General features: G+C 43.3%; 1 protein-coding gene and 1 long non-coding RNA gene across 9 annotated transcripts in view; one reads left to right on the plus strand and one right to left on the minus strand.

Moving 5' to 3' along the window:
• LOC115099541 overlaps positions 1-27,035 on the minus strand; it is a 61,013-nt gene extending 33,978 nt beyond the window's left edge. Inside the window, exon 1 of the long non-coding RNA XR_003858824.1 lies at positions 26,765-27,035. This is a non-coding gene — a long non-coding RNA (uncharacterized LOC115099541). The remainder of the gene's footprint in view (positions 1-26,764) is intronic.
• LPP (LIM domain containing preferred translocation partner in lipoma) overlaps positions 1-27,722 on the plus strand; it is a 937,968-nt gene that overhangs the window by 315,136 nt on the left and 595,110 nt on the right. For all 8 annotated transcript variants that reach the window (XM_029617261.1, XM_029617260.1, XM_029617259.1 and 5 more), the window contains one exon: positions 18,519-18,602. The gene's annotated coding sequence lies outside the window, so the exon portion shown is untranslated. The remainder of the gene's footprint in view (positions 1-18,518; positions 18,603-27,722) is intronic.

Consider the following 27,722-nt stretch of genomic DNA (forward strand, 5'->3'; position numbering starts at 1 on the left):
GGCTAAAATGAGTTGATAGCTTTCTAGTTGTTTCTGGTAGAGTCATAGCAGTGGTGCTCATTTAGCCATTAAGCATCATTACCAGAGAGGGATTGAATTAAACTGTACACCGACATATACCCTTTTGTCCCACTAAAAGTTAATCCCTTTGTGTCATTGTGGCGAAGCACATTGGGCAATTATTTTAATAAAACCATGTATTGCAATCTCTCTCTGATTCAAAGCTGTGGCTATGTTATACTGACGCTTTGCAGATCTCATTTAAGATAATAAAAAAACAAACCAAAACCGAGGTTTGACATTTGGTGCACAGACAGTGTGGCCCTCTTTAACATCAGCTGTATTTAAGGGCATGACACTGGAACAAGAGATGACTTCATACTGTATTTTTCTCCAAAGATGACAGTGATACATCAGCCCGAATAGAAGCTAGATCACCATTAAGCACACATGGAAATGGGATTAGCACAGAGGGTCCATCATCCCTCTCTTGAATGAGATGAGGGTAATTTGTCAGTAAAGAAATCCATCCTTTGGTTTGGGAGAGATGAGGCCGCACAGACATGGAAGGTCATATTCTTTGCAGTCTGACACATTTCATTGGCGCAGCAATCCACATCATATGGATCCCATCCTCTTTGTAAGGTTGGGAGGCAACGAGTCTGTGGGAAAGAATACCTAGAGGCATTCGAGGCCAAGTTTAGTTCAAGGATTATGACATGGTGAGCAACCACTTGACCTTTTAGTAGAAGTATGGATGCAATTTAAAAATAAAGGTTCAATTAATTTAAAGCAAATTATTTCTCTCTCTCCTTAGTATTTTTAGAAAGCCATTTGCTCTCTAGTTAGCTTTGCTTGCAAGAAACTCTGCAGTGTATACTTACCTCCACTATCCCTGTGTCTGCCAGAAAGATTGACATTTGTGTGGGGTCAGATTTCATAGGCTTAAGAAGTAATTTTCAATGGATTAAATGCAGCATATATTTTAGCAGTTTTCAGAAGCCATTTACACGTGACAATGCAGCCGTGTTTAAAAGTTACCGTCCTTGCACTTGCATTAAAGTTTAAAAAAAAAAAAAAGTATAAACGTATCTTCCCCTCAAGATAAAAAATACAACAAAGGTATAATTTAGCAATGCTCAATAAGTATGCCAATATTGTAGACAATGATGAGAAAGCTAAATCTGTTTATAAATTCCAGAATCTTAATATGCAATCTTAATATACATTTTATACTAGAAATTCAAATATATCAATGATAGCATTACATGTTAATCATGCAGGAACACTATGCTAAATACAACACATCAGTTAAAAACCGCATCACATACATCTTACCGACATACTTGGCCCTCATTCATAATCACTACCAACTAAAATCACTCCTTGCGCCGATTATCTCATATGCTGCACACAATCACTCATGCTCATCAACCTAACTTCTCTCTAATCATTTATTGATAATTTAAAAAAAAAAAAAAAAAAAAAAGTTCACTTCTATTTCTCTTCCATAATGACTATATCCATGTAAATGTCCTTAATTATGGATCAGCTTTCCACTTCATTTCTTCAATATCCATACTCTTCACTCATTTTGGATGTTCTTTTTAGATGCTCTAGTGAAATTAGCTTGGTCCGACAAATACCCCAGCAAGGGTCCATCATTTTACCCCCAGTGGGCACGAATAACCAAATTCTACAAAACAACAAAACACAAAAACTGTACATCACCGTCCTAGCAATAGCTCCCAGTGCTGGTATCCAAATAACCAACCCTTCCATTTCTCTTACCCATTAATGGTTAACCTATTAACTATCGACTGTTGCTCAACTGGCACTTCTCAGTCTTTAAACATCAAAACGCCATGTGGATGCCAGGAAGGCTCCCTTGTAGGTCAGCTGATGCTCTGCACACACACACACACACACACACACTGTGCTTCTCCTGTTTGAAATGCATAGGCACCACAAAGACTGGCCGAACAGCTTTTTGTATATGTAGAAGATTAAGACAGCAATGCCATGTCTTCTAGGTTGTGGCACTCTCCTGATCTCCAGAAACAATTGCATGTCTCGGTGTAACGACCACACGTCCAATCCTGTGTCATTAAGGCCTTGCCATGTCCCTTGAGACATCGGTGTCAATTGCTTACATTTCTGTCTCACAGAAACAAACAGATTGGCTTTTTTTTTTTTGTGTGCAAATGCAAACTTTTTCTTCCTTGTGCTTTTATTTTATTTTTTTTAAATGTGGAATACTTGGCGGTAACCATGGCGATCAGCCCTCTTGCACAATATTTCTCTGAGCCAGTCTGAATTGCTGACAGATACACAGTACACTCTTAAGAGAACCATCAATCTCTCATCGTTATCATGGCAACCAGCTTATATTTAGAAATGTAGCAAGTACACAGAGTTCAATGGCACTTGTTTTAAAACACGGTCTTACAGTTAATATTTTTAATTTTTGTTGTTCAGGATCAAACTGATATTTGTGTTGTCTTTGCTGACATGTTTGTTTTGAATCATGGGCTTTTGTGATACCTTTTACAGTATCATCAAAGAGAATGGACCGGCATTGTTCTTAACTTTCTAGCCTTGCAAATACAGTGCGTCCTTATGTTGAGCAAGGACCCTGGTAGTGTGCCGGATTGAGGAAAAATATGCAGAAAATCCAGTTACAATAAACTCAGATTATTCATTGAAAAAAATTTGAAAAAAATCACTCTGCTGTTCTGAAGAACTAATTTACATTGGAAATAAATTTCCCCTGGATCAAACACCATATGATATTGAGCACATGCTGCATGGAATAGATAAGATGCCTGGGTAATTCACTGCTGTATTACTGGATTATGCCGAAGTTCTCAGATTTTGTGACTTGATGCCAAAGTGAAAGTGAACATTTTCTTAGAAGTGATGTGCACTTTTTAAAAATATATATATTTATTGAAATTTAAATTACAAGTCAAAAAAAGCTTGACATTCACAAAATACAGAATAGTTATAAAGGAAACAACATTAAATAAAATATTCTCCTAAAACAAGCAGATGGTAATCCTCACACATGGGTGACATCATCTGATGGAGCCCGGCACGGAAAACTTATGTCAAAGTTTCTAGAACTGACTAGGCACACTGAGCATGCCCTAATCCACATGGCCACATGGGGTTGCTCTTCAGTCTCTCTTTTTCTACGGAGCTTTCATATCACAGTTTGTGAGCTCATGTTGTTTAGCTAAAAACATTCAGTGGAAAACTTTTCAACCGATTCATCGGTGGTTTTTCTCGGTTTTCTTGATTTGGGTCCTTCTTCGGTTCCCCTCACTTCCCAGTCAGGTTTTTTGCTAGTTTGGTTATTTTCATTCGTTCCCTCATGGAAGGCAGTGCCTTGATGCCCACCAGCGTCGGTAGCTGGCCGGCTCCATGTCGTTTTTTTTACCCCTCTCAGCTCATCGTCATGGCAGTGTCAGGTTTTCGCCGATGCCCCTAGTGCCCGTGGACTATGTCCGTCACGGACCCACACAAAAAGGTGCATCCTTTGCCTAGCGCATCGCACCACGTACGGGGGTGCTGCATGTGTGGCCTGATGACCCTGAAGGAACATTGGGCTTGCCTCATTAAAATGGAGAAGCTCTTCAGGGCAAGCAAGTCCAAGCCATCGGCATTGGTGGCATCGATGCTGAAGGACTGAGGAGCCAAGCCATAGACACCAGTGGGGGCCCTCCATTTCATCGGTGCCACTGATGGATGGGGCACCAGGGACCAACCGCTGTAGGTCTTCTCCAGGTTGAGGACGTCAGGTTCATCAATATCAACCTCTGCACTGGGGAAAGACTGGGCCGAGCATTTAGGGAAGCCAAGGAAGCATCGGCACGGTTACCTTTGCACAGTGCCAGGCTCAGGTTGGCGCCGGTGCTTGCCATGATATCCTGAAGCAACCCCTTGGTGAAGAGTGTCGATCCTCCATCAATGCCAGTGTTCCGTAACAGTCTCCACCAGTCCAGATGTCAGTTGCCAATCCACCTCGAGGCTCCGAAGATGATCTGGCTGATCCTCTTACCTCCCAGTCCTTGTTGGCATTGGCAAACTTCGAGGAGGAGTTAGAGCACCGAGTCCAGTTGGCAGTCGATTGGGCACTCTGGGACATTGAGCCTGTGGCACAGACTGTATCGGTCCCCAGGCTCTCTGTGCTGCAGTCGCTGCTGGGGCACGTCAATGTGCTTATCGGTGTCTTGCCGATCCAGCTGGTGTCGGTTCACGGGCAGCACTCAGTGCCCAGTGGTGCACTGATGCTTCCCCCGATCGATGCGGTGGTCATTGCTGGTTCCTCCGAGGAAAAGGCCCCATCGGTGCCATGGTGCTACCGCAGCCTGCAGCTCCTCCCATCCAGCTTTGCCAGGGCTGGCACCGATGCCACTGGTGCCCATGCCCCTGGATAAAGGCTGAGCATCTAGAGCACCATTCACTGTCGATTACGGTGGGGATAAGGCGCCTTATGATCCCTGGGGAAGATGACACTGTGGAGTCCTCAGAGAACTTGGAGGATCTCCCCACAGAACCCTCTCCAGAGATGCAAAGGTGATCTCCTCCTGAGGACCTGACCTTTGTAGGTTTTGTGCGGGTAATAGCGGAGGCCATTCCATTTCAGTTAATGACTGAGGAGATGCCCGGCACAAGATGCTGGAGATTTTCCAGTTTGTGGAGGCTTCTAAAGGGATCATAGCGGTTCTGGTGCACGAAATCTTTAAGGAGTGCTATTGACGATTTCACAGTTCCTCCTGTTAACAGGAAGACGGACGGGGTTTACCTCGTCCAACAGGCTACTAGATTTGAAAAGCATCAGCTGGCACACTAATCGGTAGTGGTCAAATCCGGTCTCAAGAAGGCCAAATGCTCTCTGACCCATGCCTCGGCTCCTCTTGATCACAGAACTCTTCTGGTGGAGAGGGTTCCAAGGGCAGATCCTCCGAGCCCTCTGAGGAGGACTCCAGTATCATCTCCCCAGGGATCATAAGGCATCTCATCCTCACTGTAATCCACAGGGGATGGAGCCCTAGGTGCTCAGCCTTCGTTGAGGAGCATGGGCACCAATGGCACTGGTGCCGGCCCTGGCAAAGCTGGACGGGGTGGGCAACCTCTGGAAGCAGATGCAGGAAGCAGCTGAGCGGCTGCCTCAAAAGCAGCAATACACCTTTGTCTCTGGTGCGTCAGAGCCTGGCGTGTGGGAAAGACTAGGTGCACTCCACCTATGATTTTGAGATGGCAGTGAGAGTCTATGTAGTGGGAATCAGGGCCAGCAGAACAGCATGGCTGTGGGCCTTGGATCTCCGACTGGAGGTCAGGAATGACTTGCTGATCTGCTGTGCACAGGCAAGAATCTTTTCGGAGATAAGGTGAGGGATGCATTGGCCCAGTTGCGGGATACTATGAGACCCTCCAGCAACACTCCACCAGTGCTTCAGACCCGCCCTCCTCAGCCAGGAGGTCGGCGAGACATGGGCAGAGGAAGTCTTTCTACTAATAGAGGAAGTGCTATCCTCTGCCCTCTTGCTCCAATGCTTAGAGAATGAGCTCTCGGGCTGCAGAAAGTCCCAAGCCCCAACCGGTGCCACAGCCAAGTCCTAGAGCGGGGTTTTGACTGGATCATAGGGAACATGAGCCAGTTGCCCATACCCGAGATGATGACACCCCCCCCCCCCCCCCCGGTCGGGGGCAGGCTACTTTGCTAGCCGGTGGCCCATTGTAACCTCAGCAGTAGGTTTTGTCTGTCCGCCAGGGGTACCGATTGAACCTATTGGGTGTCCCTCCAAATTTCTCTCCATGCCCATCTTGGGGGCTGATAGTGCATCAGGCAGTATTGATTTGAGAGCTCTCCACCCTCTTAATGGCCAGAGCAGTTGAGCCTGTCCCACCAGGGCAAATAGGGCAGGGATTCTACTCCTGGTACTTCCTGGTTCCAAAGAGAACAGGGGGACTCCGTCCCATCTTAGACCAAAGGGCCTTGAACTAGTTTTAACAAAGAGAAAAGTTCAAGATGATTTCCCTGGGCACCCTGATTTGCCCCCTGCAAAAAAGGGGACTGGCGGTGCCCCCTCGATTTAAAGACACACACACACTCACATCGAGATCTTTCCAGGTCACAGGAAGTATCTCAGATTTGAGTGGGAAAGTAGCACTTCAAGTACAGAGTGTTGCTGTTCGGGCTAGCATCGGCGCCACGTGTCTATACGAAGTGTCTGACAAGGTGGGGGTGCACCTCCTCAGACTGGGAGTGCATGTTTTCCCTTATCTGGAAACTGGCTGTTCAAGAACGCCTCTTAGGCAGGTGCAGATTGGTCCTTGGGCTTGACCATCTGGGTGCTGGAGTCACTAGGGTTTGTCATTAACTACCTGAAGTCGCGTCTCAGCCCGTTACCTCAGTTGGAGCCATGCTAGACAGGGCTCATGCCAAGGCCTTCCTGCCGCACTCTAGCGTCCTTGGTGGCAGTGACTCAACAGAGCCAGTAGGTTTCAGCTTGCTACATGTTGAGGTTGTTGGGCCACATGGTTGCAGCCGTCCATGTCACTCCTTTGACACATACAAATGCGCAGAGCCTAGTGGACCTTAAGGTTGCAGTGGTGTCAAGCCATGCAGAACCTTCAGGATTGCATTCGCATTACTCCGTCTCTCTGGGACTCTGTGCTGGTGGCAGGTTCTTTCAATTTTGGAGCAGGGAGTCTCGTTTCAGGCCCCCCTACCCAAATTTTCCTCACCACGGATGCATCCTCCCTGGGGTGGGGTGCCCATGTAGAGGGGCTCCGCACTCAGGGACTATGATCAGCCCAGGAAGCGCAGTGTCAAATCAACTTCCTGGAGCTCTGGGTGATCAAGTACGTTCTATGGGCTTTCAGAGATCAACTGACCAAAAAAGTGTCCTGATCTATAACCGACAATCAAGTGGCGATGTGGTATGTCAACAAGCAGGGAGGCATGGAATCATACCTCCTGTGTTAGGAAGTGGTCTAGATCTGGTCCGGAGCCCTGTCCCGTGGGATAGTGCTCAGGCCATATATCTACCTGGAATGGAGAACGTGATAGCGGACAGACTGAATCGTGCCTTCAGACCTCACGAGTGATCACTGGACCAGGGGGTAGAAAACTGGATTTTCTGCCTCTGGGGACTCCCATATGTGGACCTGTTGGCATCCCCCTGCAATAGGAAGGTGACTAAGTTTGTTCCCTGTACAGGTCAAATGGCGAACCAGCCTCAGATGCTTTTGATCACCATTGGGGCAAGGGTCTTCTGTTCACGTATCCTCTGATTCCTCTAGTAACGAAACCTCTCCTGAAGCTTCGACAGGACCGAGGGACTATGATCCTCATAGCTCCTCATTGGCGGAGACAAGTCTGGTTTCCACTCCTTTGGGAGTTGTCCTTCCAAAAACCAATGAGTCTGGGGACTTCCCCAGATCTCATTAAGCAGGATCAAGGCAGACTTTGGCATCCCAATCTCCAGACCCTGGTGCTCACAACCTGGATGTTGAGAGGCTGATCCTACTGCTGCTTGGTTTCTCTACCGATGTATCTAGGGTCCTGATGGCTTCTAGATAGCCTTCCATTAGAAAGTCTTGTGGGCTGAAGTGGAGGAGATTTTCTGTATTGTGTGAGCAGAAAACACTAGATCCATTCTCCTGCTCCACACAAAAACTGCTTGATTACCTCCTGCACCTGTCAGAGGCTGGCTTAAAAACCAACTCCGGTAGGGTCCAGCTCAGTGCAATTGGCGCTTACCACCACTCTGTAGAGAGTAACTCCATCTCTGTATGGCCCATAGTTGTACGCTTTATGCTGGGCGTGTTTCAGTTGAAGCCTTCCCTAAGGCCTCCCGCTGTTTCTTGGGACCTCAGTGTGGTGTGTGTGCAGCTGATGAAAGCTTCCTTTGAGCCGCTGTGCTCCTGGGTCCTGAAGTACCTGACTTGAAAGGTCATATTTTGGTGGCGGCCACTTCAGCACATAGGGTCAGTGAGCTGCAGGCCTTAGTGACTTATCCACATTATACAAAATTTTATTATGACAGGATGGCCTTGCGCACACACCTAAGTTCCTGCCTGAAGTGATGACTGATTTCCATCTTAACCAGTCAATCATCCTGTCAACATTCTTTCCCCAAAGCCCCTTTCGCACCAAAGTGAACAAGCATTGCACAGCTTGGAATGCAAGAGAGCCTTAGTCTTCTATCTGGAGCAGACAGAAGACCATAGACAGTCCACCCAACTTTTTATGTCTTTTGACAGGAATAGGCTGGGAGTTGCCATTGCCAAACAGACTCTATCCAATTGGCTAGCAGACTGCATGTCCTTCTGTTATGCCCAGGTTGACTACATCTTGGGTGTCATGTCAAGACTCATTCTATCAGATCCATGGCAATGTCGGTGGCCCACTTTCGAGCAGTTCAGTTCCTTTGGAGGAGATCTGTAAGACTGTGATGTGGAATTTTATCCACACATTCACATCTCACTACTCTCTGGATAGGGATAGCTGATATGACAGTAGGTTCAGCCAGTCTGTCCTTCGGAAACTCTTTGAGGTGTAGAACCCAACTCTCCCTGCCTAGGGCCCATTGTTTGGGTACAGGCTATCTCCCCCTCTGTTAGCTACAGCACTGTAGATGTGCCCGTTGGCACATGGTTGGTGCTTGTTGGTCCCCCTTTTGTGTTGGGAAGCAGCCTGTAGCTAGGGATTCACCCATATGCGAGGACTGACATCCTGCTGTCCTAGGAGAACACCTGTTACAGGTAAGCAACTCTGCGTTCTCCTAGGACAAGCCCGCCACCCTGCAGAGTTGGATTTCTCCTTGTGGTTCTTATTTTCTTTATCATAATTCTATGTTATGAGACTGAAGAGGGACCCTACGTGGCCGCGTGGATTAGGGTATGCTAGGCATTCTCTGTGTTCCTAGTAGAAATTTTGACATAAGTTTTAGTTGGTCATGGTCATAAAAATATTTATCATCCCACTTAATCTGACATTTACATGGAAATCTCAAGTTGAAACTGGCACCAAAGGGCCAATACCCTTTGCCTTTTTATTAGAAATAACTTCTGACTTTGCTGGGTAATTCTAGCTACATTTGGAAAAATAGCTACTTTATGGCCTAAAAAGAAACTATTTTTAATTTAAAAAAAAATTCAGGGCCCATCTGGCTTGAGAGCAAAATTTACTAATAGACTTGCCTGGATAGAAACTTCTAATTGAGAATCTTGTATAAAGCCGGTTAGATCTAAACTATCAGATGACATAGCTAATTTAGACATATGCTTATTCATTCCTCCATCATCCCTACCTGGGAAGTAAAAGCCCTTGGAAATTGGCAGAAAAGATTCAGCTAACACCTTTAAAACTTCAGAATAGAACCTTTTCAACATATCCATAGGAGATATCAACCCAGATTTAGGGAAATTCAGAAATCTAAGATGTAAACTTCCGGCATAATTGTCTAAATTCTCAAGTTCACAGTGAGTCCATTCCTTATCCTTAATCAAAGACAAATCACATTACACTGAGATTCTAAATATCTAAATTTCCCCTCATAAGTCTTAAGAGAAGGGAAGTAACTTGCCCTTGTAGCTCCCAATAACTAGATAATACCACATCAGTCTTGTTGGATAGCGATCTGACCATAAAGTTTCTAAAGTGATCAAAGCTAGTTTAAGCTGGAGTCATTAGTGGATGCTAAGGCAGCTAAGATATTGATCCCGTTTCCATCAGTGGCACCTTACGAAGTCTCTACCTGCCCCATAACCTTGCCATCAACAGGACTGAGGTAAAAAAAAAAAAAATCACCTAAGCTAAAGATCTCTTGTCCCCAGGTTGGGGTCCTGACTCAGATCCAAGTTTAGGAGGAATGCAAGCAAATAGGGCTTAAGGAGATGGAAGTTCCAGTTGAAGCAGCACTAGGAAGGTAGAGCTTATCTGTCCCTGATATTTGGCCGTTCTTGAATGACATATGGACTACTGGGACAAAAAGGACTAAGAAACAGGTCCAGAACCTGTCAGACCTCCCTTTAATGTCCAAGGTATGCTATCTGGCCACTTGGTTTTGCCCACTTTCAATTTTTCTAGTTTTACACAAATTGTCTTTTGTAAATATTGTGGCATCTAATCCATTTCTGTGCCTACTCTTATCGGCAATATGTGATCATTGTCCAATCTCATTTCTTTAGCCTTTTTGCTTTTTTGTTTGCCTCCATACATTTCTCCTCTGAATTTTCCCCAGTAGGACTGTGGGGATATACTATTGCCCACCTGGTTAGAATGAAGAGACAGATTGTGAAATGCTAACCAGCTAATACAATTGGCAGCACAATATTAATCGAAGATTGGGTAAATATCTCATGAGGACATGCTAGAGAGAGAAAGTTCCTAGATGCCATTAATTGCTGCTTCATGGGGTAGCTGATTTTGGAACCGACAAACGGGGAACTACTTTAGATGTAGTCCAAATTTGACATAATTGCTGGAAGGAGGATATCTAGTAAAACTACTAGCATTTAACTTTAAAAAGAGAGATTATAATAAAATGAGGAAATATAAAAAATACTAAAAGCGGTTTGGAGATAGTTTAAAAATACCATCTTAAAAGCCCAGATATAACACATTCCATGCATTAGAAAAGGTCAAAGGAAGACCAAACAATTGCCAGTATAATTAACTGGTGAAGTGAAAGAGGCTATTAAAAGAAAAAGGACATCTTTCAAAATATGGAAGGCATAGCCAAATGAGAAGAATAGGAAAGAACATAAGCATAGGTGTAAATCATTACTAAGGCAAGCAAAGAGAGAATCTGAGAAAAAAACATTTGCCACAGAGGAAAAAAAAACTAATAATAAAAACTTTTTGAACTATATCAAATCAAGAAGCCTATGAGGGCCATAGCAGAACAACTAAATTAGTTCTTTGCTTTGATCTTTACTGAGGCAGATGTTGGTGAGATATTCACAGTGGTAATGATTCAGAAGAAATAAAGCAAATAACTGTGAAACTGGAAGATGTAATAGAGCTGCTTGACAAACTAAAGATTAACAAATCACCAGGCCTAAGTGTATTCACCTTAGAGTTCTAATAGAACTCAAACGAGAAATTGTAGACCTGTTACTAGCAGGCTGTAACCTATTATTAAAATCAACCACTTTGCCTGAAGACTGGTGGGTGGTCAATGTAACACCAATTTTTAAAAGAGTTTTAGTTTTGTGACGGGTATTAGCTTAAGACTGGTAACAATACCAAAATATGCAATCAGACTGGCAAATGAAACAAAATAAATCTTAGAGAAAAAATGTCGCCCAAATAGACTAATATTTCCTTATAAGGACTACAAGTACTACATAAGAACATAAGAAAATGCCATACTGGGTCAGACCAAGGGTCCATCAAGCCCAGCATCCTGTTTCCAACAGTGGCCAATCCAGGCCACAAGAACCTGGCAAGTACCCAAAAACTAAGTCTATTCCATGTAACCATTGCTAATGGCAGTGGCTATTCTCTAAGTGAACTTAATAGCAGGTAATGGACTTCTCCTCCAAGAACTTATCCAATCCTTTTTTAAACACAGCTATACTAACTGCACGAACCACATTCTCTGGCAACAAATTCCAGAGTTTAATTGTGCGTTGAGTAAAAAAGAACTTTCTCCGATTAGTTTTAAATGTGCCCCATGCTAACTTCATGGAGTGCCCCCTAGTCTTTCTACTATCCGAAAGAGTAAATAACCGATTCATATCTACCCGTTCTAGACCTCTCATGATTTTAAACACCTCTATCATATCCCCCCTCAGTCGTCTCTTCTCCAAGCTGAAAAGTCCTAACCTCTTTAGTCTTTCCTCATAGGGGAGTTGTTCCATTCCCTTTATTTTGGTAGCCCTTCTCTGTACCTTCTCCATCGCAATTATATCTTTTTTGAGATGCGGCGACCAGAATTGTACACAGTATTTAAGGTGCGGTCTCACCATGGAGCGATACAGAGGCATTATGACATTTTCCGTTTTATTCATCATTCCTTTTCTAATAATTCCCAACATTCTGTTTGCTTTTTTGACTGCCGCAGCACACTGCACCGACGATTTCAATGTGTTATCCACTATGACACCTAGATCTCTTTCTTGGGTTGTAGCACCTAATATGGAACCCAACATTGTGTAATTATAGCATGGGTTATTTTTCCCTATATGCATCACCTTGCACTTATCCACATTAAATTTCATCTGCCATTTGGATGCCCAATTTTCCAGTCTCACAAGGTCTTCCTGCAATTTATCACAATCTGCTTGTGATTTAACTACTCTGAACAATTTTGTGTCATCTGCAAATTTGATTATCTCACTTGTCGTATCTTTCCATATCATTTATAAATATATTGAACAGTAAGGGTCCCAATACAGATCCCTGAGGCACTCCACTGTCCACTCCCTTCCACTGAGAAAATTGCCCATTTAATCCTACTCTCTGTTTCCTGTCTTTTAGCCAAATTTACAAATTGACACTAATTAGAACCCCAGTTTTTGTTATCCAAGTTCAACGTTATGTTGTTAACCCCAGTTTTTGTTATCCAAGTTCAATCTACCTGTTTATTGTAAGACATCGCCTTGTCATATTTATTGTTTTGAATGTAAACCGACTTGATTAGTAATTCTGTTACTGGAAATTCGGTATATAAAAGTGCTAAATAAATAAATAAAATAAATTATAGCATCTAGTTATACAGAAAGTTATTTTGTATTCAACTATGGAACATTGGAGAGAATATGTAAATAGCAAGTAAGTCTCTGCTGTTTGTTATGCTTGCAAGCAATATAATAGGACTTAACTCACAATTTGTCTAATGATTTCTTGTAAATCAAATAGGCAGGGAAGTCAGATGATCAGTCTGCACCCATTCGCTTCACGCTGGTAATGATGACGCCAACGTTCTCTTGTTTGGTTTCATTTCTTATACCTTTTCAGCTTCATGTCTTTGACGGTCACTGGTGATGTCATCCCTGTCAATCATGGGTCACGTTGTGTATACTCTGGACAGAGTCACTGTAACTTTCCACCCAGGGTGGATTTTAACTTTGTGAAGAGATATCTCCCATTGTTTTGGTAAAACAGAAGAAAAATGGGAGAGTGACCTTGCAAGTCAGCATGCATTAGCAGTTCTTACAGGAATTATTTTTGCTGTTCCATTAAAGTCAGTCTTTGTAGTACTCCATCTTGGTTCAGAGGGGTAAATATGAGTCTCGTCTTCAACCCGTAGAATTGTCTGAGACTTTGTTCCTTATGTTATATACAATAACAATGTTTTACAGAATCAAGCTAATAGCAGCATATAGAACAATGAACCTTACATTTGTCCCAGGCAAATAATAGAAGCTGCTATTAAGACCACAATTAATGGTAATATGGATAGGCATAGCTTAATGGGGATGAGCCAACACAGATTCAGTAAAGGGAAGTCTTGCCTTACTGATCTATTAGGATTTTTTGAAGGTGTAAATCAATGATTCCTAACCTTTTTAATGTCATGGTTGAAGGTGTAAATCAGTGATTCCTAACCTTTTTAATGTCATGGTACATCTAGCACTGTGTCAACTTGTCGCAACTCACCTGTAACTGTCCCCCCTCCACCCCCTAATATCACTTGCCCTTCCTGGCCCCCCTCTGCTATTATTACTTCCTATCACTTTCCTTCCTTCCTTCCTCACCAGCTTCTGTCATCACCAGCAGCCCCTTGGCCTCACCCCTTTCTCTTCCCTCCCTTCTCTCAACTCCTGTGGCATCGTCACTTTCCCGTCCACCTCTCGACATTGCCTCCATCTAGCAAGAAGGATCAGGTGAGTAGTGCTCCTTACCTGCTGCTACTGATGCCACCTATTCCTCCGCCAGCTTCTTTCTGAAGTTGGAACTTTGCAGGGCCTCGCAATCTCACAGGACTAGCCGGCCCATGCAGTCCTGACTTCAGAGAAAAGCCACCAGCAGCAGCAGTAAGAGGATTGGGGAAAGAGACAGATAAAAGATTGTTCCTGGCAGCAGGGACCCACCCCGTCTGCTCTCTTGCCATTTAATGGCACATTTTCCCAACATAAAGATTTGTTGCTTTTGCTATTGCTCCTTTTTAAGTTATGTTTTTTTCCATTTTGCCTACATCTTCCCATCTTGCCAGTGCCTTTTTAAGGTACTTCCACATGTTACTAAATTTTGTATTTTTGAAATCAAAGATTTTGTCTTCCGTGCATTGTCTGTTTTAGCAGAACATGCTATTTGATGATCACTGGTGTTCAGGTGACTGCCTACCTGGAAGTTAGAAAGACTTTTTCTATTCGTTACCAGAATAGAAAAAGAAGGTCCAGTATTGTCTCTTCTCTCGTGGGTTCCACTTGTTTGAGGAGAGACCCTTAAAGGAAGTCTAGGATTTCTTGACCTACTGTGATATTCCCATCCACTCCCAGTAGGTTAACATTTCCCGCCAATACATTCTTTCAGGATTTTCACTTACAAAGGAAGGGACCAGGAAGAGTTGTCCTTGGTCTCCTGTGCTTTTTATACTCGCCTTAAACCCTTTGATTCAGGCACACAAAGGAATTTAAATATGTGGCTTTAGCCGATGACCTCTTAATTCATACAGCGAAGTCTAGAGATTCATTGCAATTAGTCCTGCAAGAGATTTCTAAATATGGGAATGTGGCTGGCCTGAAACTGAATTTAGAGAGATTGGAAGTTTTACCAGTGGGGGGAATAAGGTGAAGGATTTGTGGGTGAATGAACTCCCTCTTAAGTAGGCTGCTGACGCAATAAAATACTTGGGTATAACTCTGCCCAGAGATCTCTCTAATCTTTACAAATTAAATGTCTCATTTACTAGAATCCATAAAAGTTTTGTGGACTTGGGATTTCTTCTCACGTCCTCTGTTCGGGAAAATTAATTTCTTTAAAATAATGATTTTCCCAAAATGGAATTGTTTTTAGTCTCATTCCAGTTGATCTAATAGGGAAAGATAGAGTTAATTGTAAAATATCTATGGCGATTTCTTTGGACAGGGAAGTCAGCACGCCTCACTTTGTCTCAATAATGCCTTGGAATGGAGAGAGGGGCTAAGACTATCTAATCTTAAATTATATAACTTGGTGGCTAATCCTAGACATTTTAGGGACTTAGGTACAGGGTACATACTATTATGCACCACTCACCACAGAGTGTTCATTAATTTCCTCTCTAGCTCTGAGCTATATTTTACATTCAGCAGCCTCCAAGTTGCTACCTATTAAGTTAGTTTTGACGCTGCAGAAAACATGGAGATGGTTCTATTCAAAATTGCAACTGAATTTTAGTATTTCTCCATTTCTGCCCATGTTGGGAAATAAAGAAATTTGCCTGGTATGCATCCTAGTATTTTTGAACATTGATTTCAGAGAGGCGTTTGTAATATTGCTCAGTTAATGGATGGTCAAGGTACAATTATTTCTTTCGGATACCTGCAACATTCTCATGGAATCATTAGAGATTTCTTTGAGCATTTACAAATTCAACGTTATATTCTTTCTTTAAGTAAATAAGCTCTGGTAGCTCCAAAATGGGACTGGTTTAAAGCAGAGGTTCCCAAACCTGTTCTGGGGACCCCCCAGCCAGTCAGGGTTTCTGGATAGATTTGCATATGCAAATTTATTTCATGCATACTCATTGTGGCTATCCAGAATATCCGACTGGCTTAGGGGTCCCCCAGGACAGGTTTGGGAACCTCTGGTTTAGAAAACTATTTGACTGTGAGAGTCCAAGCAAACACAAGCTTTCTTTTGTAAACTTATTAATCTTTGTAATGATGAAACATGCGTGCACAAAGGTCCTGGGTTTAGCTTTTTCTGGGCACTGAATGTAGTAGAATATAGACACGCAGGCAGATCTTTGTATACAAAGAATATTTTATATAAGATATGTAAGTTTGTTACAAAGTTATTTTACATAAGTGTGCAGCTGCTATACTGAAGAAAAAGGAAAGGGGATATGTGAGGTGAGGAAGAGAGAGAGAGGGACCTGTTTGGTGTGAAAGGTGAAGAAGAGGGTCCTGTGTGAATGTGAATGTCCCTTTTAACAATCTGGGAAGGTTCAGTGATATAATCGAGAGAAAGGGATGAGATCAGAGAGGCAATCTCTTTATCTGAAAGTTAAAAGCCTGCTTCCTTCAGGTTATCTGCCTTCTTGTCTAGTGATTGTTCTTGATGGTTTTAACCTTTGTTAGGTTTTAACGCTCCATGGTCCTCAACAAACCTTTCCCATTGGAAACAATTTAGTAGAACTAGGGGTCACGATTTGAAACTCCAGGGAACAAGACTTAGAATGTCAGGAAATATTTCTTCTCTGAGAGGGTGGTGGATGCCTGGAATGCCCTTCCGGAGGAAGTGGTGAAGACTAAAACTGTGAAGGACTTCAAAGGGGCATGGGATAAATACTGTGGATCCCTAAAAGGCTAGAGGATGGGAATAAATAAAAAAGCTAAACCGGCACGGAACGGCAGTTACTACCCTTAAGAGAAACATGGGGTAACCTGCACGGAGCAGCAGTTACTACCCTTAAGAGAAACATGGGGGTAATCTGCCGGAGCAGCAGTTATTACCCTTAAGAGAAACATGGGGGTAAGCTGCACAGAGCGGCATTTACTACCCTTAAAAGAAACATGGGGGTAACCTGCACGGAGCAGCAGTTATTACCCTTAAGAGAAACATGGGGGTAATTTGCACGGAGCGGCATTTACTACCTTGGGAAGTTTGCAGGGCAGACTAGATGGACCATTTTGGTCTCTTTCTGCCGCCATTACTATGTTACTATGTTCTACAACAGCAGTAATTAGATCATTGTATGTCTGTCTCCAATGTAAGCCTGTCAGCATATAGGTAGTTCCTTAGGATTTGCTCCGTGTCTGTTCAGATTCAGTTTGGTATATGTGTATTGTGTATCATAACAATTCATGTAGACCCAAGAGCCTTTGTGAATTACATTGTGGGTATGTACCATGCTGCTATCTTTATATTGTTATTTCTCTGGAAAAGGAATGGGATCATGGAGCCCTTTTTGAGAAACGGTCATAAGATCTTCATATCCAGCTTTCATTAGATAACTGTATTAATTGTTTCACTCATATCAATAACATTATAAATAGTGTAACTTTAAGAGAAACACAGTGCTAGCTTTTGATAAGATTTTACTTATTACAAAGGCAAAAATTGCATTGTCTGAGTTATGGATTAAATGCAATAAGGCTGAGGGTTCTCTGGGTCAAGCATTTTGGTTCTGTGAAATTGTACAGCCTTTTTGGATATGAATGTTTTTGATTTGTTGAGATGATTCTTGGCTGAGTCTGCTTTATTCGGAGATCTGTCATAATTTCCTCCCTGCTCTTAAGCTTTAAGAAGACAAGGTCGCAGAAAGCTTTTCTATTGGCAAAGAGTGTTATTCTAACCAGTTGACGATCAGCCGACATTCCCTCGGTAACACGGTGGAAGGACAGAGTGCATAATCTTCTTGTGGAGCTTACGGCGCCCAAAGATGATGCCCCTAGGAAGAAACAAGTTACGATAGCCACATGGGACTCGTATATACAAGTTTTACTGCATAAGGCAGGGGGTTTAGTTTTGGATGATCACCCTGGAGGGTTATGGAGGAATGCTGGTTTCTCCATGAGGTTGGAGAGGGGTTTAGGGTGGAATAAGGGCTAGAATTAATGGAAATTCAGCAGTTTTGATACATTATTTTTCATCTGTTACATGCATGTAAGATATGGCATGAAAAAAGGAATAATTATGTCTGTTTTCTAATGCCAATACAAACAGAATTGACATTAAGATTCCCCCTCCCACTGCTGTGAAATCTTTGACCAGTTCCCTGTCTAGTTCTTCCGCCCACTGCAGATCTGTAGATCAGGCTGCTGTAGATGAACATGCCGTATTACCTTTCTAAGGTAATCCATAGTGCTGCTTCCTTTCCTCATGCCCCTAATAGTTCAATCACTTTTATATTTATGTTTAAATAAAGAGCTGGTATTCCTCCCCCTTTTCTGCCTTTCCTAGCCCTCCTGACCAGCTTTGTAGCCCAGTATAGATGGCTCTTCCTTTGCCATTAGGACTTGCAGATTTCGCATTGTATTGTCTATGCTTTGAACATTTGTTCTTATGTCCTTTCAGCTTTTTCTTCTTGCCTTTTCTACACTCTGAACAGCTTCATACTGTGCTCACTACTTCTGCTGCTCAAGAACTGTAGTTTGGTTAGAGTGAAGGAGTAGCCTAGTGCATAGAGCAGTGGTGGTGTGAACCAGGGAAACCAGGGGCTCAAATCCCACTTGTGACCTTGGGCAAGTCAACTTCACCTTCTATTGCCTCAGGTACAAATGTAGACTGGGAGTCCTCTGGGGATAGGGAAATACCTCCAGTACCTGAATGTCATCCACTTTGAAGTGCCTTGAAAGCAGAATTTAAAAAAATAAACGTCTACATCAATCTGTGTTTCTTGCAGCCCCTGTGCAGTATCACCAAGCAGAGCAGAAACTTGGAATTGCAGTTTTAACCAGGAAGGGAACCCCCCCGGCTGTGTTCTGAGGTAAGAATAATGATTTCCTTATGCCTGGATGTGACATGTTGAAGCTGAAGTGATTCTCCCTTCTTCTGGTCTTTCCTACCCGCCGTGCCACGGACTGTCCATGTCTCTTCTCCATTCCCCATTCTGTTGTCTAAAGCCATCGTCCGAGCCACCCGCACGTACACAGTGAAAGCAACTCCACTGAACGTAAGCCGCGTGTGTTCACAAATGCGAAACACTCGTGTGCCTTAACCACAGTACGGGTGTGCCACGAAAAAAAAAGCCTGATAGAAAGGAGTTGAGGCAGAGCTTTGGTCTTCATTTTCTTTCCTTCCCTGCCAACGTGGGGTGGGTGGGTGGTTTGGGGTGTCAGAAAGCAGCGCTGATCTGTTGCTACTGCTTTCCCTTACACTGGCTCTCCTCTGCGATTGAAACCGCACAGGGCCGCCCTCAGTTCTGATTGCAGAGGGAAGAAGCCTGCAGGAGGAGGAAGCAGCAGCACGAGATAAGTGCTACGCACAGGCACTGCCGGTTTCAGGATATGAGAGAGAACAGGGACAGCTGAATGTGCCAAGAGGTGTGAGGGAGGAGAGGGAAAGGAAGGTGATGGTACCCGGGAGGGGAAAGGGAAGGGGAGGTGATAATTCTAGGGGGAAGGGAAGAGAAAAGATACAAAGCCAGAGGAGAGAGAAGTGAAGGTGGAGGTATTGATGCCAGTGGGGTGGGGGAGAGGAAAGGGAGGAGAATGTGGTGGTGATAAACTCAACGGTGGAGGAATAGGGAAGAAAGTTGTGATGCCAAGGGAGAGAGAAGAGAACATAATGATGCCCAGGGGAGGTGGAGGAAGAAGGAAGGGGAGAGAAGGTGATGATGGTGGTGGGAGGGGGAAAGACAGGATGGTGATGCAAGGGGATGGGGAAGGGAGGGGAACATGATGATGCCAGGGGGTTAAGGGAGAGGGGAACATAAGAAATTGCCATGCTGGGTCAGACCAAGGGTCCATCAAGCCCAGCATCCTGTTTCCAGAGGGAGGTGATGATGATGACGACGCTAGAGGTGGGGGAGAAAGAAGGGAGGAGAGGTGGTGGTAATGATGCCGGAGAGAGGGAGAGGAAGAAAAAGTGGTGATACCTGGAGGGTGGTGGGAAGAAAGAGAAGGTAATAGATTATGGCTGGGAGGCTTAGGGAAGAGAGAGAAACACAATGATGGTGAAGGTGATGGTGTGCTACAATAAAGCGGACTGTGCTGGGTGTGCCATGGCACAAAAAGGGTTGGGAACCATTGTATCAATTTACTTAGTTCAGATTTGAGCCCGGACCTGATGTCCGAATCATTTTGGAACACTACACTTATATAATAACATAGTAAATGATGGCAGATAAAACCAAAATGACTCATCTAGTCTGCCCAGTTGAGGTTCATCCACTTTGAACAGATGCTGATATAAATTCCTATATACATCCCAACACCATCTCCCTCATCTCTCATGCATTTTATTTGACCTCTCAGCTTATTTCTTCACTGCCCTCCATATCCATCCCAGGCATGCTCAGTATTTGAGTTCTGGCCTCCATCATTTCTGCTGGTAGGCCATTTAACGTCTTGCCATCTTCAACTTTGCTTCTTACATGGCCAGTACTTAAGCAAACACCCATATCCCCTTCTATGTCTAATACCAAGTTTTATAATAATTCCCCAAAGCTACCAAGGTTAATGAGGCTGTTATAAAAAAAAAAAAATCCAGCCTCCCCTTACTCCCTGATGAAGATCACCCCAGCGTTTTTACAAGCCTGATGCTGTTGTAACACTGCTGTTCAGGGTTTGTAACCGTCGCTTTGTGCTCTTTACCCTAGTGCTTTCTTGGAGGCCTGATGCAATCATACCACTACTACCTTCTTCTTCATAGCCCTATTCTCAGTCTCTCACCTCCTGAGCGCACCTCTTTTTCATCAGAATCTGAATTAATATATATTGTTCATATCGGCACCAGCCAACTTAAGTGTCTGTGACTTCATAATTACATTGGCATCTTCAGGCTGCCAGTCTCATTCCATGGACTTTTCTAATCAGCATGTAATCTGCATATCCCAGCTTCTCCATTGTTTTTCTTATTACTCATGGAGAAACTATTTGGGAGACTTAAGCCCAGCCTATTGGTACCGGAGACATTGACATCGAAGGACTCAGGAGTTGCATTGACTTCTGATGGTGTATTGATACCAGGGAGGCATTGACCTTACATTGAACACTAGGAAGGCCCGTGGAGGCAGGCCACTGTCTGCCTCTTCCCAATCGAAGAAAGCACAGGGCTCTGCTTCTTTGGTTTTAGCATTGTGGAGCTTCTCTCATGATGTGCAACGAGCAAAGGGTGAAGAAGCATCAGCATCTTGTCTCTGTTAATGTGCAGTGTTGGGAGTGGAGACATTTTGGCAGCAGCTGTGAGTACCCTGAATCATTTGTTGTGGGGCGGAGAGCTTATCCTTGACACAACCCCAGGAATTGCTCCAGTCTCCAAATGTACAGTTGTCAGCCACCAATTTAACTCTGGTGTCTCAGGAAGATGTTTCCAGTCTTCCTGCCTTCCAGTCTATATTTTGATCAGAAAAGTTTGAGGATATGGACAGGAAAATTCAGGGGGCCCTTGAGTGGTACATAAACATCTATGTCGTCAGTGTCGATGCAGACTGACATCTAGTCCCTTCTAGAGAGACTAAATGCACCTGGTGGTAAGACCCTGATGCCACGTCATAGAGGGGATCAGCATTGGGTGCTAACTGCACCAATGCAAATTTGCTAATTTTCCAGTGCATCTGGTGGGGGAGTGGGAGCTCAAGAGTTTCCCTGGTGCATAGAAGTTCATCAGGGTCTAGGCCCCAAAAGCCAAGTGCAGGCTTCTCTGAGATCTTGGCCACTAGCTGGGTGAGATCCTGATCCATGCCTTCTATATATTTATTTATTTATTATTTATTTATTTTTAATTTTTATATACCGACATTCTTACATCAAATGCAAATCATACCGGTTTACATAAAACAGAAAAAGTAGGAAATATATTTCCATAGTCAAATACAATGAACATTTATAAAAAATTGTTAACAAGCCATAAGGTAAGAACTTGGAAAAAAAGTTAATTAACAGAAAAAATAAATGAAAGAATTTTAAATGAAGCACAAAGGGTTGCATGAAGGGGTGCACAAAGGGGAGAACCCCTTTGTCGCGCGACGCCTGGTGGTGAGGCGCTTTTCAACTGCCGACGGAGCTCTCAGTGACGTCGGGGGCGTGGTCACACATCTCAGGCTTATATTTAGAGTAGCGTGACCCTTTGTGTCAGTAGTGGGTGAGGGGCTGGAGTGAGGAGAACACATGGTCAGTTTGACCTATGTGTTTGAATCATCATTGAGAGTCTCTGCAGTGAGTATTGGCGCTTGCAGACTTGCTGGCTGAGGGCATCAGACCAACAATAGGATGTCCAGGATATTCTTGCTGACATGCCATGCAATGGGGAGAATTCTTCTGGAGATAAAGTCAAACATGGTAGTAGAGATAAAAAAAAACAAAACAAAACACTGCACAATGCTTCAGATCCTCTTTACTGCTACTCCAGACCTACCTGCCTCAGCAAGAAGGTTTGTGAGTAGAGCGCCAAGGATGTATTTTTTATCTTCAGAGGATATGCGTGCTGCCACTCCCTTATCTCAATCAGCAGCAAGATACCTGCTCTCACCCAGCCAGCGAAGGGCACAGAAGCCACAGCCTGCATCCTAGCCAAAATCTGCGACAGGGTTTTGTCTTCATCCAGGAGAGCATAGCCAAGATCCCAGTATCCATGATGCAGAACCTTCCTGTCAGGGCTGCTGCTGAGGTTCAACATAAATCGTTGGCTCAGAGTAACCTCAGACACTTAAGCTCTCAACATAATCAGAAGAGGATACAGGTTACGCCTATTGGATATTCTTTCAAACCACCAAATAAGAAGCATTTGGGCAAGCTCTCATTGAGAACTGCTATAAAAGAGCTATCCTTCCTCTTGCAGGCTAATGTGGTTGAACCCATTCCTCCAGGGGGAATTAGAGAAGGCTTTTACTCCAGGTATTTCCTGATCCCCAAATGTTCAGGGGCACTCCATCCCATCCTTAAACAAATACCTGATAAGGGAAAAGTTCAAAAATGGTTTCCCTCAGCACTCTGATTCCTTTTCTAGAAATAGGGGACTGGCTAGATCTAAATGATGCTTACATCTAGACAGATATTTATAGCATACGGGAAATATCTCAGATTCATGTTAGGGAAATGCCACCTCAAATTTCACATGCTGCTTTTCAGCCTTGTGTCAGCATCCTGCATGTTTGCAAAATATATTGCAGTGGTGACTGCACATCTGCACAAACTGGGGTGCATATTTTTCTCCCCTTGGATGATTGATTGATTGATCAAAGACATGTCTCAAGGAAGTGCTACAGAATCAGTGAGCAAAACCATTTCAGTGTTGGAGTCGCTAGGGTTCTTCAGACTCAAAAATGATCCCAAATCCCGTTTCAGCCCATCCACCTCCATTGTGTGTCTGTATAGGTGCTCTTCTAGGTATGATTTGGGTGAAAGTCTTTCTTCCACAGGGAAGGGGTCATTACTCTGATGAAGAAATGAAACAGCGTCAGTAGATATGAGCCTGTGACATGTTGAGGTGGTTGGGCCTTATGGCATCAACAGTAAATGTCACTCCCTTGGCACGTCTTAGGAGTAGACTAGCGGGCTGCGACCCAGGAGACCAGGGTTCGAGTCCCGCTGCCACTTCTGGTGACCTTGGGGAAAGTCACTCTACCATCCATTGTCTCAGATACAGGGAAATACCTGTAAATACCCAGGGAAATACAGGGAAATACCTACAGTACCTGAATGTAATCCGCTTTGAAGTGCTGAAAAAAAGTGTGAAAAGCGGAATATAAAAATCTAAATAAATAATAAAAAATGAGACAAGCCTAATAGACTCTCTGAACACAATGGATAGCACTGTCTTTCTTGTAATGAAACACTGCTAGCTACAAAAAAAATGACATCATCATAATGATTTGAAAAAAGGTTTAAAGATGAAAGTGTGCTTTGGTGAAAATGCTTTGCATTTTGGGGAACATGTGCTATGTGAGGAAAAGGAAGGGATATCATTTCTTGGCTTCTAACAACTCTGGTTGATTTTGGGTCAGCATTAACAGTCCATCCCTGCAGAAGGCTGAAGCAGAAAAGGAGCTTTTGTGATAACTTTGCAGAGCGGTGGCAAAACTAAATGACTCTCAGCCATCCTTTTTTTCTCTTAATTTGGTTTTGCATTTCTTGGTCCCCCCCCCCATGGCTTCTAGAATAGGTCACACTCGTCTCTTCCTCGTGCTGTTGCCATGATGATGTCTCACTCCTGTCTTAAAACTTCCAGGGCCTGGGGAGCCTAGATTCCATATCCTGTTTACTGCAAACAGTTTGGAACATTAATAAATAGCGAGATAGAAAGGCAGGCAGGGGATTAATAAGCGGAGAAGTGAAGATAAATAGCTGCGGCTAAGGAATTTGGTTCCAGGCCTGCTCTTCCCGGTTGCTGGGTTACAGATGATTAATGGCTGTGCATCTGGCCAGTTCACTTTCCATGCCGGGATTTTGCCAGTTTGATGGGATGGACTGGCCCAGACTAACAGATGATACCATGTGATATTTTTTCCCCTCGGTCTGATATCAATGCCCATTTTGTGCTCTTTACCCTAGATGGATAGAGCTTGTTAGGTGCTCAATCTCTCTTCTTTTTCTTGGCACAAGATTTTCATCACAGAGAGCAATATCAGCTTTTGCCCTAAGGGCTGACTGCTTGCTACTTAACTGTTCCCAAACACTAATCAGCTGTATTGTGTTATTTCAAGCAGCATATGAAAAAAAGAAGCAAGTCTCTGGTACTGGATTAACTCACTTGGATTCTTCCTCACTACTGTTTGTTTGTATCAGTTCTTATGGAAAGTCAGGCTCTTATTTAGTATATCCAGGACTTAAGGGAGTGAAGGAGTAACCTAGTGGTTAGAACAGCAGACGGCAAACCAGAAGGCCAAGGTTCAAATCCCCCCTGACGCTCCTTGAGCAAGTCACTTCACTCTTCATTTCCTCAGGTAGAAATGTAGATTGTGCACCCTCTGGGGATAGGGAGGGAAATACCTGCACTACCTGAAATGGCTGACCAGTTACAGAAGGTGGAATAGAAATCAGAGCAGCAGGTCATGGTGATAAGTTTAAGCTAATTTATTCAGAATGTAGAAGCAGCACCTGTTTCTGGCCGTTGTGTGCACCAGAAGTCCCCCAAATCCAGTCCTCAAGTGGGACAGACCAGTTTAGCAAGCGGGATTTCCTCCATGACTATGCATCCATGGTGTGCAGATCTGTCTTATGCACAGTCATGGGGGGAAATCCTGAAAACCAGACCTGCGAGGACCCCATCTTGGGGACCTTTGCAATGTTTTATGAGGAAGCAAAAATGGGGACATGGAAAGGGAATGCTTTTCATTATTTGTTTTTGAGAATGGTCAGAAGAAACCCAGAAAAATGTGGTTGCCTTCCCTCTGCTTTTTCTGCTGTTGATGACCACTTTATTGCCCTGTGAACCACTAAATGACTTTTTTTGCGGCTAGAACTACCAACTTCCTCCATGTTTTTTGGACAGGCTCATTCAGTTGTGGTTTTACTCCATTGCATCTTTGGATTTGTTCTAATTTTTCCAAGAAAAGAAGAACTATAAATCCATAGATACGATTGGACTGACCAGGAGCCTGTTGGTGGAATATGTTAAACATGCTCGGACGGGAGCTCTGCATTTTGCTATATGAGTAACTTTTTATCTTAACAAACATGGTTAACATTTAATAATCTGTGAACTGAATAGATATTCTTCAGGCTCCCAGTGTTTCTCTTCCTCTTCCTTTTCTTGCCTCTAAGCAATTCAGCATCACACGATGACCTCCTGATTGACAGTCTAGTTCACGTTTTGGTTAGGAGAGCAGGAGGAATTTTCTTGACACTAGGTTTACTAAATATTAAATGTGGTATTATTTTCTCTTTTAAACGAGGTCCCTGTGTAGAAAAAGTGATCTTTGTCTCCCTCGTCCCCTTATTTTCATAAGGGCCGTTGTCTTGCTTATAAGAGAAATGGCCCCTTTAAAGCTGCACAGGTCAGAAGAAAATTACGGCAGCTTTTTAAAGTTTGTGCCCATTTCTGAGATTAAAGCATCCTGCTGGCGACTGATCACTGTGTGTTAGATGTGAAACCTTCAGTCTATATAGGTGTGACTTGCGGACATTCAGCTCAAGTCTTGTAAGTTTATTAGATACAAAGACCGTGGAGTAGGAGACAGGTGGATCTATTATGTTACTGGCAATCTCAGGCATTATTTAACTATATCCCCCTGTTGGATCAGCTGCCAAAACATCAATGGTTCTTTGTTCCTTCTACATTATAAGTGTGAAAGGCCGCTTCTTGTTCTGGAAGGAATTCTTTTTTTTTTTTTGATCTTGCACCAAACGAGCAACTAAAATTCGTACTACTGGAAAAACTTTGTAATGTCCTCCTAAAGCAGGCACAAGTTTGCAATGTGTGCTTAATTAGTTAATTGTATTTCTGTAAAGAAAAAAATAAAACTATAAATGCTTAGGAAACAAATATTTTGGGGGGGGGGGGGGGGAAACCTCAGAAGATTTTGTACCAGAGATCCTAAATCAACAGACCCATCGGGGTAGAAACAGCAATCATTTAAATGTCATCAATTAACCCCACCGAAGGGCTGAAGATGGTCTGATTTAAATGTGACAGTAAGACGACTGACCCAGAAATACTCGTAGAGGGCAGGCATGACCTAAAAATCACCAAGCAACAGAACCTCACCTGGAAAAGTTATTCCAGAGCTCTTCTTGAGACAGTACGAGATCATTCCAGAATGAAAAATTCCTACGACATAAATTATGACTCAGACTACCCTGCTCTCTAACATTTCACCAAACACCCATATCCACCAATCCCATGTCTTACCTTTCCACATCCAAAGACAGTTCCCTGCATGTGCTTGGACATCCCGACATATCCTAATTCTGTCTGCCAAACATGCAGCCAAACCTTTTAGGCAGTTGCCAGGAGCAGATTGTACACCATTGCAAAATCTTTCCTCACCTTTGCTTGTTCCATGTCATTTTTCAGACTCTTATTCCCCGTGGATTCTTGCAGTATTTAAAACCAGTGTCCTTTTTTTTTTTTGTGGGATAAAGTCCTGTTGTAGTTGAGCAGAGCTCTATATAAACCTGCTACATCATCCATACATTTTTGAAAATTAGTCAACCCTTTAGTGTGCTACTCCAAAAAAACCAAACAAACCAGGTTTTCCATGCCTGGTGGCAAATTAATGTTCCCTGTTATTGGGGAAACGGAGAGATACAGTATTCCAATCCCCTCCATCTAAGATCTCTCCAAGCCAAAATTATTGGATAAGGCAGTATACTGGCTCTGATTACTCCAGGGAGCATAGCGTCTGTTAAGTCAATCATTCGTAAAGGTAAGTAAGGGGACACCATGTCTTCTGTTAGATTTGGCATGCCATACTTATATTCTCTGGTTACCCATTTCCAAAAAAACCCCACATCTGACATGTTATTTAACCTGATATTTGGCAAATCCAGACCTCCTATTGCTTTACATCTCATCAATTTCTCATAACTCCCCCGAGGTCCCCATCTAAACCTAGATTTGATTACTGCCAAATGTACCTGAGCTAACCAACAAGGTAGTATTTGTAACCTGTAAAGTAATTTTCAGAGAAGTACCATTTTAGCGAGTGTACTTTTGCCCAATAGTGTTAATGTGTAGTGCCTTCTAAGGCCTGAAACTTGCTTTTCACAAGAATAAAATCGCTTTCATGTTAATTACCTTTTTAATTGTATTATGCTCTCATTTCAACACTGGTGTAGCACAGCCCTCAGCAGTCTGCTTCACGCTTGTTTCTGTTTCAAACAGGTAATCCTCTCTAACACAGAAAAATGTGGGCAGGCTTTAGGGATAAGCCCTCTTGCTTCTCTCCCCATCTGCCAGATGACGATTTCAGCATCTTGTTATAACTTTAGAAATTGGACGAAAA

This window comes from Rhinatrema bivittatum, chromosome 9, assembly GCF_901001135.1.
Source record: "Rhinatrema bivittatum chromosome 9, aRhiBiv1.1, whole genome shotgun sequence".
Classification (NCBI taxonomy): domain Eukaryota; kingdom Metazoa; phylum Chordata; class Amphibia; order Gymnophiona; family Rhinatrematidae; genus Rhinatrema; species Rhinatrema bivittatum.